This window comes from Trichechus manatus, unplaced genomic scaffold, assembly GCF_000243295.1.
Source record: "Trichechus manatus latirostris isolate Lorelei unplaced genomic scaffold, TriManLat1.0 scaffold00130, whole genome shotgun sequence".
In the NCBI taxonomy this organism is placed as follows: Eukaryota; Metazoa; Chordata; class Mammalia; order Sirenia; family Trichechidae; genus Trichechus; species Trichechus manatus.
In genome coordinates this window covers 7491045-7501197 of record NW_004444066.1, presented here as the reverse complement: position 1 = coordinate 7501197, position 10153 = coordinate 7491045, and positions in this window count along the sequence as shown.

The window sequence follows — 10153 nt, the reverse complement described above, 5'->3', positions numbered from 1 at the left end:
GTTCTCTGTCAGTTTTCTCACTCCATTTGGTGCTTGGCTGAGTTCTTTATCTCTTCATTTGATGTTTTAGGGTTTCAGGATTGTTGTATTCTCTGTTCAGCTTAGTTTTTTGGATCTTTGCTGTGGAGGGACGGCGTGGTGCTTCTGCCTAGAGTGCCATTTTTCCGGAACTCTCACTCCTCCTCTTTTTTGACGGATTAGGGAATAAAACCCAGAAAGATTCAGTAACTTGACCAATGGTGTATAGCTAGACAATGAGAGAGGTGGTTAGAGGAGATTATCTGAATTTATAGCTATGTTTTGCATATCGCTATGTGCTCACTTGTCCATTCATTTGACCTAATTATTGAGCAAGTATCCTACGCCTGGCATATTATGTATGGAAATACAAAACAACAACTAAACAAATAAAGAATGTGCTTTCAAGAAGCTTATGTTCTACTGGGACACACACAAAATAAGAAATAAAGCAAATTAATAAAAATTTAAAAAGCCAGTTTGAGATAAGTGCTATAAAGAAGATGAAAAGACAAAAAGTGACTGGGAGTAAGAAGTGTTGATTCACATAGGGTAGTCTGGGACGGGCCCTGGAGAGAGTAGGGTTTAAGCTGAGAACCAAAATATGAGAAGTTGCTAGCCGAAGACAGAGCCAGAGGAATAGCATTAGGGGAAGTACTACCTTCAAGAATAAAGGCCCTGGTATACAAAAGCACTTGGGATGTTCTAAGAACTATAGAAAGCCAATGTGGCTGGTGGGTAGTTTTGAGATATAGTTTGGGTATAGGACTGGCAACTTGCTGATGGGTGGGATATACAGGAAGAGGGAAAGGAAGAGGTCAAGGAGATATCCTATATTACTATTGTCTTAGTCATCTAGTGCTGCTGTAATAGAAATACCACAAGTGGATGGCTTTAACAAAAAGAAATTTATTTTCTCACAGTCTAGTAGGCTACAAGTCCAAATTTAGGGCATCAGCTCCAAGAGAAGTCTCTCTCCCTGTTGGCTCTGAAGGCAGATCTTTGTCATCAATCTTCCCTTGGCTGAGGAGCTTCTCAGGTGCAGGGACCCCAGGTCCAAAGGACATGCTCTGTTCCCAGTGCTGCTTTGATAGTGGTGTGAGGTCCCCATGTCTCTCTGCTCACTTCTCTCTTTTATATCTCAAAAGAGATTGGCTTAAGACACAATCTAATCTTGTAGCTCTCATCAATATAATTGCTGCTAATCCGGCTCATTAACATTGTAGTGATAGAATGTACAACACATAAGAAAATCACATCCAATGACAAAATGGTAGACAATCACACATTACTGGGAATCATGGCCTAGCCAAATTGATACACTTATTTTTTGGGGACACAATTCAATCCATGACAACTATCTTGAGAAGCTGACTAACTGGTGCCACCATTGATTGAAATGGAAAATCAACAAGAGGAACAGGTTGGAGTGGCATTTGTGGGCCAGAAATCCTGAGAGACAACTAAGTGGAAACATCCAATAGGCAGTTAGTTGTACAGGTCTGAAGCCAGAGGAAGAGATCTCTGCCTTCATTGAGTTTACAGTGCTGCATGGTGTTGAAGGATCTTTTATCATAATCAAAACAGTGTTGCCAGGGTAAAGAGGAGGGGTGATTTCCAGCTCCTCATGAGCTTAGATTGGAGCAGCGTGGTTTCCAAAGGAAAATCAAAGTGCAGTTACTTAAAGAAAGGAGATATGATTTACGAGAATGCTAAAATGAAGACGGTTTCTACCTTCAAGGAACAGACCAATTATTGGTTGGTTTATGTGCAAGAGACTAGCACGTAAACAGATGATTAAACAATGGTTTGGTAAAGGCCAATCATACATGCACAGGGAAGATACTAAGAATAACATGCAGCCAACTCAACTAAAAGGAGTGGAAAATAACAGGAAATAATTGGGCCCCAAGGACAGTATGATTGGAGTTTAGAATAAAATTTAAAAAAAAAAAATGCCATTGAATCAATTCTGACTCATGGCGACTTCATGTGTGAAAAGTAGAACTGCACTTCATAGGATTCTCAAAACTATGACCTTTTGGAAGCAAATTGCAATTGCCAGGCCTTTTTTCCAAGGTGCCTTTGGGTTGGTTTGAACCCCCAGCCTTTCAGGTTAGTTGTCAAGCGCTTAACATAATTATTCTGGAGGCCCTGTGCCACCAAGGGCCTCCAGAATAATTAAAGTTGCTCTCCTACTCCTGGGTATACCTTTTCCTTGAGTGAACTAGACAAGCGCCTCCAGAATAATTAAAGTTGCTCTCTTACTTCTGGATATCCCTTTTCCTTGACTAAACTAGACTTCTAAAGTCATTGAAAGCAGGAATCAACTTGCCCACTATGCGTTACTGATAGGTGATGACAGCTTCCTACTGGCTAGGAAATAAGTTGGTATGTTTACCCATTTCTGATTTGGTTTCCTCCTTTTATTTGTTATACCAAGAAGTCTGAAGTCATTTTTGATACTTCCCTCTTTCAACGACTACATCTACTCAATGGCCAAATCCTGTTAATGTCACTTCTTAAGTATCCATCGTACGCAGTTGCTTTACTCCATCTCCACAGCTATTTCCAGTTCAAAGACAATGTCATCTCCCACCTAGATAACTGCAATAGAAATCTAGAGCTGAGGAGACTTTTTAGAAATGCAAATCAGATATTGTTACTTCACTGCTTAAATCTCTTCAGTGGCTTTCTCTTTACTCTTAAGAGAAAAATTACAATCCTGTCAGTAGCCTATCAGGCCCTCATAAAATCTAGCCCCTACCTACCTCTTCAGTATCAACTCCTGACATTTTCATCCTTATTCTCTAAGCTTCAGACTTACTACTTCTCCCCCTTTTTTGTTCTTTGAACATGTCATGTTCCTTCCAGCCCCAGGGAATTCATTTATTCTGTTTATTCTACCCACTCTCAACCCTCCTCTCCTCCTCTGCTTCTCTTATTAAATTCTATATATTATTCAGATAAGTGTTCAATTGCCACATCTTCAAGAAATCCCTCTTTGAACCCCCTAGACTACTAGATCAGTTCCCCTACTTAGGCTCTACTATCTTTTAGGATTCCCCCTACCTAGCAATTATCATAATTGAAATTAAATACTCACACCCTCACCAGCCTATAAACTCCCAAGGATAGGAACTGTATCCTCAGTGCCTAGAACAGAGCCTGCCAGGCTTCATTTGCTTGATGATTATTTGTGGAACAAATACATGGATTTTTGACACTCGTCTGCCTCCCTCTGGATAGAGCAGATTGTAGTTTCAGGGTGGGCTCATTTGCAAATGCCTAAAAATAAAAACGAAATGCAAACAAAATGTTCCTTGTCAGATTGAAGCTGCTGAGAAAGAGCAGTTTAAAAACCTGATCCCGAGCAAAAGAACATGGAAACCTAATACTCCTTAAATAGCTTCTTAAATACAGTCATCAATCAAAAGTCATGAGTTTGTGGATCTTCATGACATGGGGACCTACTGAAAAATGCACAGCCCCTTATTGCAAAACACACATAGCAGTGCCTTGCAAAGAATTTACGGGAACTGAGGATTTAAACAGACACAGCTGAGCCCAAGAAGTTATAGTCCTGTTGTCAACAAGAGGCAATAACTGAAGCCACCCAACTAAATACCATTTTTGATAACATCTTGGTCATCTAAAAATATTAGCTAAAGGCCATAATGGAAAAGCTGCTAAGCTGGCTCTTTTCAGGACAAGGAGAAGTAATAACCTACCTCCTGGGCAGTCAGTCAGGAACTTGGATTGAAAAGGCGTTGGTTATTGAGGCTGCACAGTATCCTGTGGGGAACTGGGAAAGAAACAGAAGACTCGGGCCATGACTGCAAAATCCCCACACTCAGATCAAAAATTAAAAATTAATTTAGATCAAACCACCCTGCAGTTTTTATTGCTGAATTCAGTTTATTGTTTGCTCTTTGGGGTTGTTCAATCAGACTGCATTCTGTCAAACCAGATGTGTATAAGATGCTAGAGAAGAAAATGCTCCAAAGGACACAGTGGAATAAAGCTGGACAGAGAAGTCTGGAAGGGAATATCATGATAGGGAGGATGCCTGGCTGGGGTAGCAGCAGGATGCATCAAATCTGCCACTTAGGTTGAATTTTGAAAAAGGTACTTAGTCAAAGATACGGGAAGTGTGTGAAAATGGCAGCAATGGTGGCAACAATAATCATGGTAGTCATTCAGGATCCACAAGCACTTTCACATCCACTATCTCATTTAATAGTCAAGATGCCTCAGAGATGAGAGGAAGCGTAGACATAAATTGAGTCACTTGACTTGGTCAAAAATGCTCTAATACCACTACCTCCAGAAAAGTTTCCCTGCCTTTTTTTTTTCTGAACAACTAGAACATTACACTTTTTAGCATACAACTTTACACTTTTTCTTCGATAGTGTTTTAAGTGGTACAATGTTTTCACATATGTGTGTGCTTTTATTTTTTTAAACTAGACAGCTTCAGAGAAGAGACTATGTCATGTGTCTGTTATCCCCCAGGGTGCTTAGTTCTGTGTTGAGTTAACAATAGTGCTGAATATACTTGTTCTTTGATTGATCCCCCTTCTTCCTATCACAGCTGTGTGTTGTGAAAAACCTTAGGCGGACAGATTAAAATCTGCGGGGTTTAATACAACAGGATTTCAGGACTAATTTGCAGTCATTCCCTTGACAGCTGCCTGCATATCCCCTTCATTATTTTTTTAAGTCAGTTTATATTTTAATGCAGCAATAGAATATTGGACAGTTCCCAAGAGTAAAATTATTATCAAAGAGAAACTCCACTTTAAAACTAAAAAGAAAAAAAAAAAACCTGAGCTATTTGGGGTAGGTAAGGGGACAGGGAAAAGAATGAGTGATGACTGGTCTCAAAACAACCCTAACAGAGAAGACAACTCACAGACTGGAAGAGTTGGCCTCTGATCTTGCTTTTCTTATTTGCCCTATGACCCCCATAAAATCATACAACAGTTTGCTGAGTATCTAATTAAATATAGTGTCTTGCCCTCCACATGCATTGCATTCTAATTTGTTCAAGCTATCTTGTTATTCTCAGAAATGTCCTTCTGTGTGGCTTCCTGCCTCCACCTCTGGCACTTTGATCCAATTTCCTTGCCAGATTTAGTATAATTTCTCTAAAAGACACATATGATCACATCACCTGCCTGTTGAAATCCCTCAATGGCTCTCCATTGCCTTAAAGATGAAGTCCATATTCATTAGCATGGCTTATAAGGCCCTTTGATTTGTTTCCTATTTACCTCTCCTACTGCTTCCCTCTCTAATTCCCCCTTTGACCCCAAAGCTCTAGTCAGACCAAACTTTTCTTGCTGCAGCTCATCTGCACTGTCTCATCTCTAAGTTTTTGCACATGAAATCTCTACCAAGAACATTCTACCCATCTCCAGAGTTTTTTATTCTTTGGCCCTCAACTTACAAATTGCCCCCCAGAAAATGTCATGACTCCAATTTAGAGTAAAACTCCAATTTAAAATAAAACTCAAAGTTTAGGTGATTAACTTATGTTCTCCAATATGCATTCTATATCTCCCCCACTGTGGCACAGATCACACTAAACCATAAAGGCTTAGTTACTTTTCTGTGTCCGCCCAAGATTGTAATCCACTTTAGACCAGAGACTGTGTCTATCTTTTTGACTGCAGTATTCCCAGGACCTACCATATTTCTCAGTCCATAATACAGATATTAAGTAAGTAGTTGTGGAAATAAGGAAGGAAGGGTGGGAGGAGAATAATGATCTTTCTGGGGCAAAAAATAACACCATAGCTATCATGGATTGAATTGTATCCCCCCAAAATATCTGTCAACTTGGCTGGGCCATGATTCCCAGTATTGTGTGATTGTCCATCATTGTGTCATCTGATGAGATTTTCCTGTGTGTTGTAAATCCTGTCTCCATGATGTTGATGAGATGGGATTAGTGGCAGTTATGTTAATGAGGCAGGACTCAGTCTACAAGATTGGGTTGTCTTGAGCCAGCCTCTTTTGAGATATAAAAGAGAAACTCTAGCAGAGAGACAGGGGACCTCATACCACCAAGAAACAAGAGCCAGAAGAATAGTGCTTCCTTTGGACCCAGGATCACTACGCTCAGAAGAAGCTCCTAGATCGGGGTAAAATTGATGACAAGGAACTTCCTCCAGAGCCCACAGAGAGAGAGAGCCTTCTGCTGGAGCTGAAGCCTTGAATTTGGCCTTCTCGCCCACTAGACTGTGAGAAAATAAATTTCTCTTTGTTAAAGCCATCCACTTGTATTATTTCTGTTATAGCAGCACCAGATGACTAAGACAACAGCTTTTCCAAAAAATGTAGATATTTCCTAGATGATAAGAAAATAAACTCACCATTTTCTATTGCTGAAAACCTTAAAATTTCCACTATGAGTGAAGTACAGATGTTAAGGTTCTAGATTTTAAGCAGTTGTTATTTTTAGCAAAATACGTACAAATGGAGAATATGTTAGTAATAAGCCCTGTAGGTGTGAAGGTGTGAACATGAAATACCAATGCTTCGTCCCCACTTCAAAAAAAAAAAAAACAAGATTTGAGATCTGAGACCCCCGAGCTAGGGAGATATAGTTTATTAACTTCCCAAGAATGGATTTTTTTTTTAATTGAAAAAAGTAACCTGAAAATTATGTTGCAACACGGCCTTAGAGAGTCACGTTTATTAAACCAGTCTAGGAAGAGGATAGAGAAGCCTGGATTAAATGAGATTATTGAGTAAAAACCCACATTCATCAGTATTTTACGGTTTATAAAATGTTTTCTATTGCATTATAGCATTTGTTTTTCTTGACAGCAGATCTTTCTACTATTCCACTTAAAACCACGAAAGATTTCCAATTGCTCTTAGAAAAAAACTCAAATTCCTTACCATTGCTCTTAGAATAAAATTCAAATATCTTACCATAGCCTCAAGGCCCTGCATAGTTTGGCTCTTTCCTTTTTCACCTTCACCTAATCAATACTACTAAAAGTGGTTGGTATGCAAATTGTTACTGGGATTTGATGAATCACGGGAGTTTGCACCAGAATGTAAGTCGACTATGTAAACATGCTGTTACATTCAGCTACCTTTTTTTTTTTTTTTTTCCTTATCAAGCCTTCCTCAATGATGGAAGAACTGCACTGATTTACATTCCTGTGTGAGAGCTCCTAATTTTGTTGCAGACCAGTAGCGAAGAGTGTGCACCTCACCACTGCTCTATGGATCACACTTTGGGTAGTACTGTTTATGGCCTCCTCTCCTTCTACCATCGACTTTTAATAACAGTGGTTTTCACGCTTTAGAGCCTTTGTACTGCACTTCTTCATCATTCGTGGTACCTTGTCATCCTTCAGTTCTCAGATCGCCATCACCTCCTTAGAGAGGTCTTCCCTCACTGTCCTGCCTAAAGTAACACCCTCAACCCCCAACGCAATTATTTATTTCCTTCATAGTACCTATTGCAACCTGGAATTATCATATTTGTTTTTTTCTACTTGTTTATCATTTGGCTATTACCACCACCTCTCTCCCAACCCAAAAAATAAAAAAGAGCCCAGTGCATAGTAGACGCGCAATAAGTATTTGTTGAATGAACAAACAACTCTGTGAGATAGGAGTTACAATTCCAATTTTATAGATAATGAAATTGACTGAGAGAGTTTAAATTTCTCTTAAAGTAACAATCCTTTACAATTTTGTTTTACTTTGGAGTTAAGAAAGCACTTTCACAAATATGAAGTCTTTATATTGAGTACGAAGTAGTACAGCATCTGTGGTGAGAAGGAAACCTACATTCAGAAGCTTGAACTTGGCTAGCATCATTCATAAGCGAGTGATAAAGGGCAAGAAAAAAGACCAGATCTTATAAGGCCAAGGTTAGTGTCTACTAAAGTAGATAATATGACCATCTAAGAGAACTTTGTGGAGCCCTTGTGGTGCAGTGGGTGGTGGTGCAGTGGTTAAGAGCTACAGCTGCTAACCAAAAGATCAGCAGTTTGAATCCACCAGCTGCTCCTTAGAAACCTTATGGAGCAGCTCTACCCTGTCCTATAGGGTCACTATGAGTCAGAATCAACTCAACCGCAACGGGTAAGAGAGCTTCAGAAGGCCCTCCAAAAAGTGAAGTATCAGTTTTTATTTCCTATTTAACTTTTCTTTTTTTAATTGTGGTGAAAATGTACGTAACAAAATAAATGCAATCTCAACATTTTCTGCATGTACGATTCAGTGACATTGATTACGTTCTTCAAGTTGTACACCCATGTTGAAATTCTTTTCCAAATCATTCTACCACTAAAATATCAGTATTTAAGACAACACAGAGTGCCAGGGCAAAGCTTTATTGGAAGTGGAGGTAGAAGGATCTTAAGGGAGGTTGGAGAGGAAGAAGTCTTGATTTTACTCCCCTTGGGTAGCACAATATAATGAAAAGAGCATGAGCTTTTTCCAGATTTATATACTTAATCTCTGTATGACACTAGGCCACTGATTTAACTCATCTGAGTTGTTATCAGTAAAAATAGTGGTAATGTCAATTATCTCACAGAGTTATTATGAGGATTAAACAAAAGTATGGAAGCAAAGTCCCTTGAACAGTGTCTGGCAAGGATAGGTGCTCAGTCAGTGCTATTTACCTTTCTTTTCTTCTTGTCCTATCTCTGTACTGAAAAGGAGTGGTCATGACCACAGCCACTGCACTAAAATTAAGTTCCGGGAAGACAGTGCTCACAGAAATGATTGTCTCTCAGTCTAGACTGCCGAACAAATTATAATCAGCTTAATAGATGGGGACAAAGTTAGATAAATGCTTTTTTAAGCTTAGTTTTTGGTGTTGGTTTTACCTTCATTGGACTCTACTAGTAGCATTAGAAAAGAACTTTGCGGGTGGGTCAGATCCAATTTAGAAAATGTAGACCCCACTCATCCAATACTACCACAGGTCTAAAGAGGCCAAAAAAAAAACAGTCTCACTTAGTGAGTGCCTCCATAGCTTTTCCTTAATGTGGGTTCTCAAATTTATAGAAGCTCATTTGGCATCGGGCTTCTGGTTCTGACTCTGACATACCCTATGTTCATAGATATGCCCTTTAACGTTGGTTTCCTCATCTCTCCATAGAGGTTAAAATATGTACCATACTCTCTTAGTTTCTTAGTACTGCTGTAACAGAAATACCACAAGCTGGTGGCTTTAACAAACAGAAATTTATTTTCTCACTGTTTAGGGGGCTAGAAGTCCAAATTCAGAGTGCCGACTCTAGTGTAAGGCTTTCTCTATCTGCTCTGGGAGAAAGCCCTTGTCTCAGCTTCTCTAGCATTCTTCTTGACATTCCTTGGTGATCTCCATGTGCCGCATATCTTCCCCTCCATTTGTGCTTCCTTGCTTCTGTGCCCAATCTGCTGCTTTTATATCTCAAAAGTGATTGGCTTAAGACACACCTTACACCGATATGACCTTATTAATATACCAAAGAAAACTCAATTCCCAAGTGAGATTATATCCACGGGTATAAGGATTAGGGTTCACAGCACGTGTTTTTGGGGGACACAATTCAACCCATAACACATACCTGTCTTTGTAAAAGTTGCTATGGGAACCAGGTCTATAGTTATTCTTCATAGATAAGCTGAACCCTGAAATTGTATGCAAAATCGTGTGTGTGTGTGTGTGTGTGTGTGTACCTAACAGTAGGTATTTTTTAATCAGACATGAGCATCTTTAACTTTCTTTGGATTCTCAATCCTTTCAATCTTTACTCAAAAGAGGTTAGGAATAGGTTCAGAGATGTTTTAACTATCGATTTGTTTAGGGTAAAAGATGTCTACCACTCTACCAAGACCCCAAAATTCTGAACAACTTTTTTATTAGTTTCATAGGTACTTTGTTATTTTGAAAATAAGTTTGTGACTTTTTAAGGACCTAATAAAATTACTGATTAGCGATAGGAATCAAAGACTTATGTATAAGGATGGTCATTGTGATGGTTAAGATTGTGTGTCAACTTGGCTGGGCCATGATTCTCCGTGTTTTAATGTAATCACTCCCATGATTGAATATACTGTGAGTAGCCAATCAGACGAAAGGGAGTCTCCTTGGGGGTGTGGCCCACAT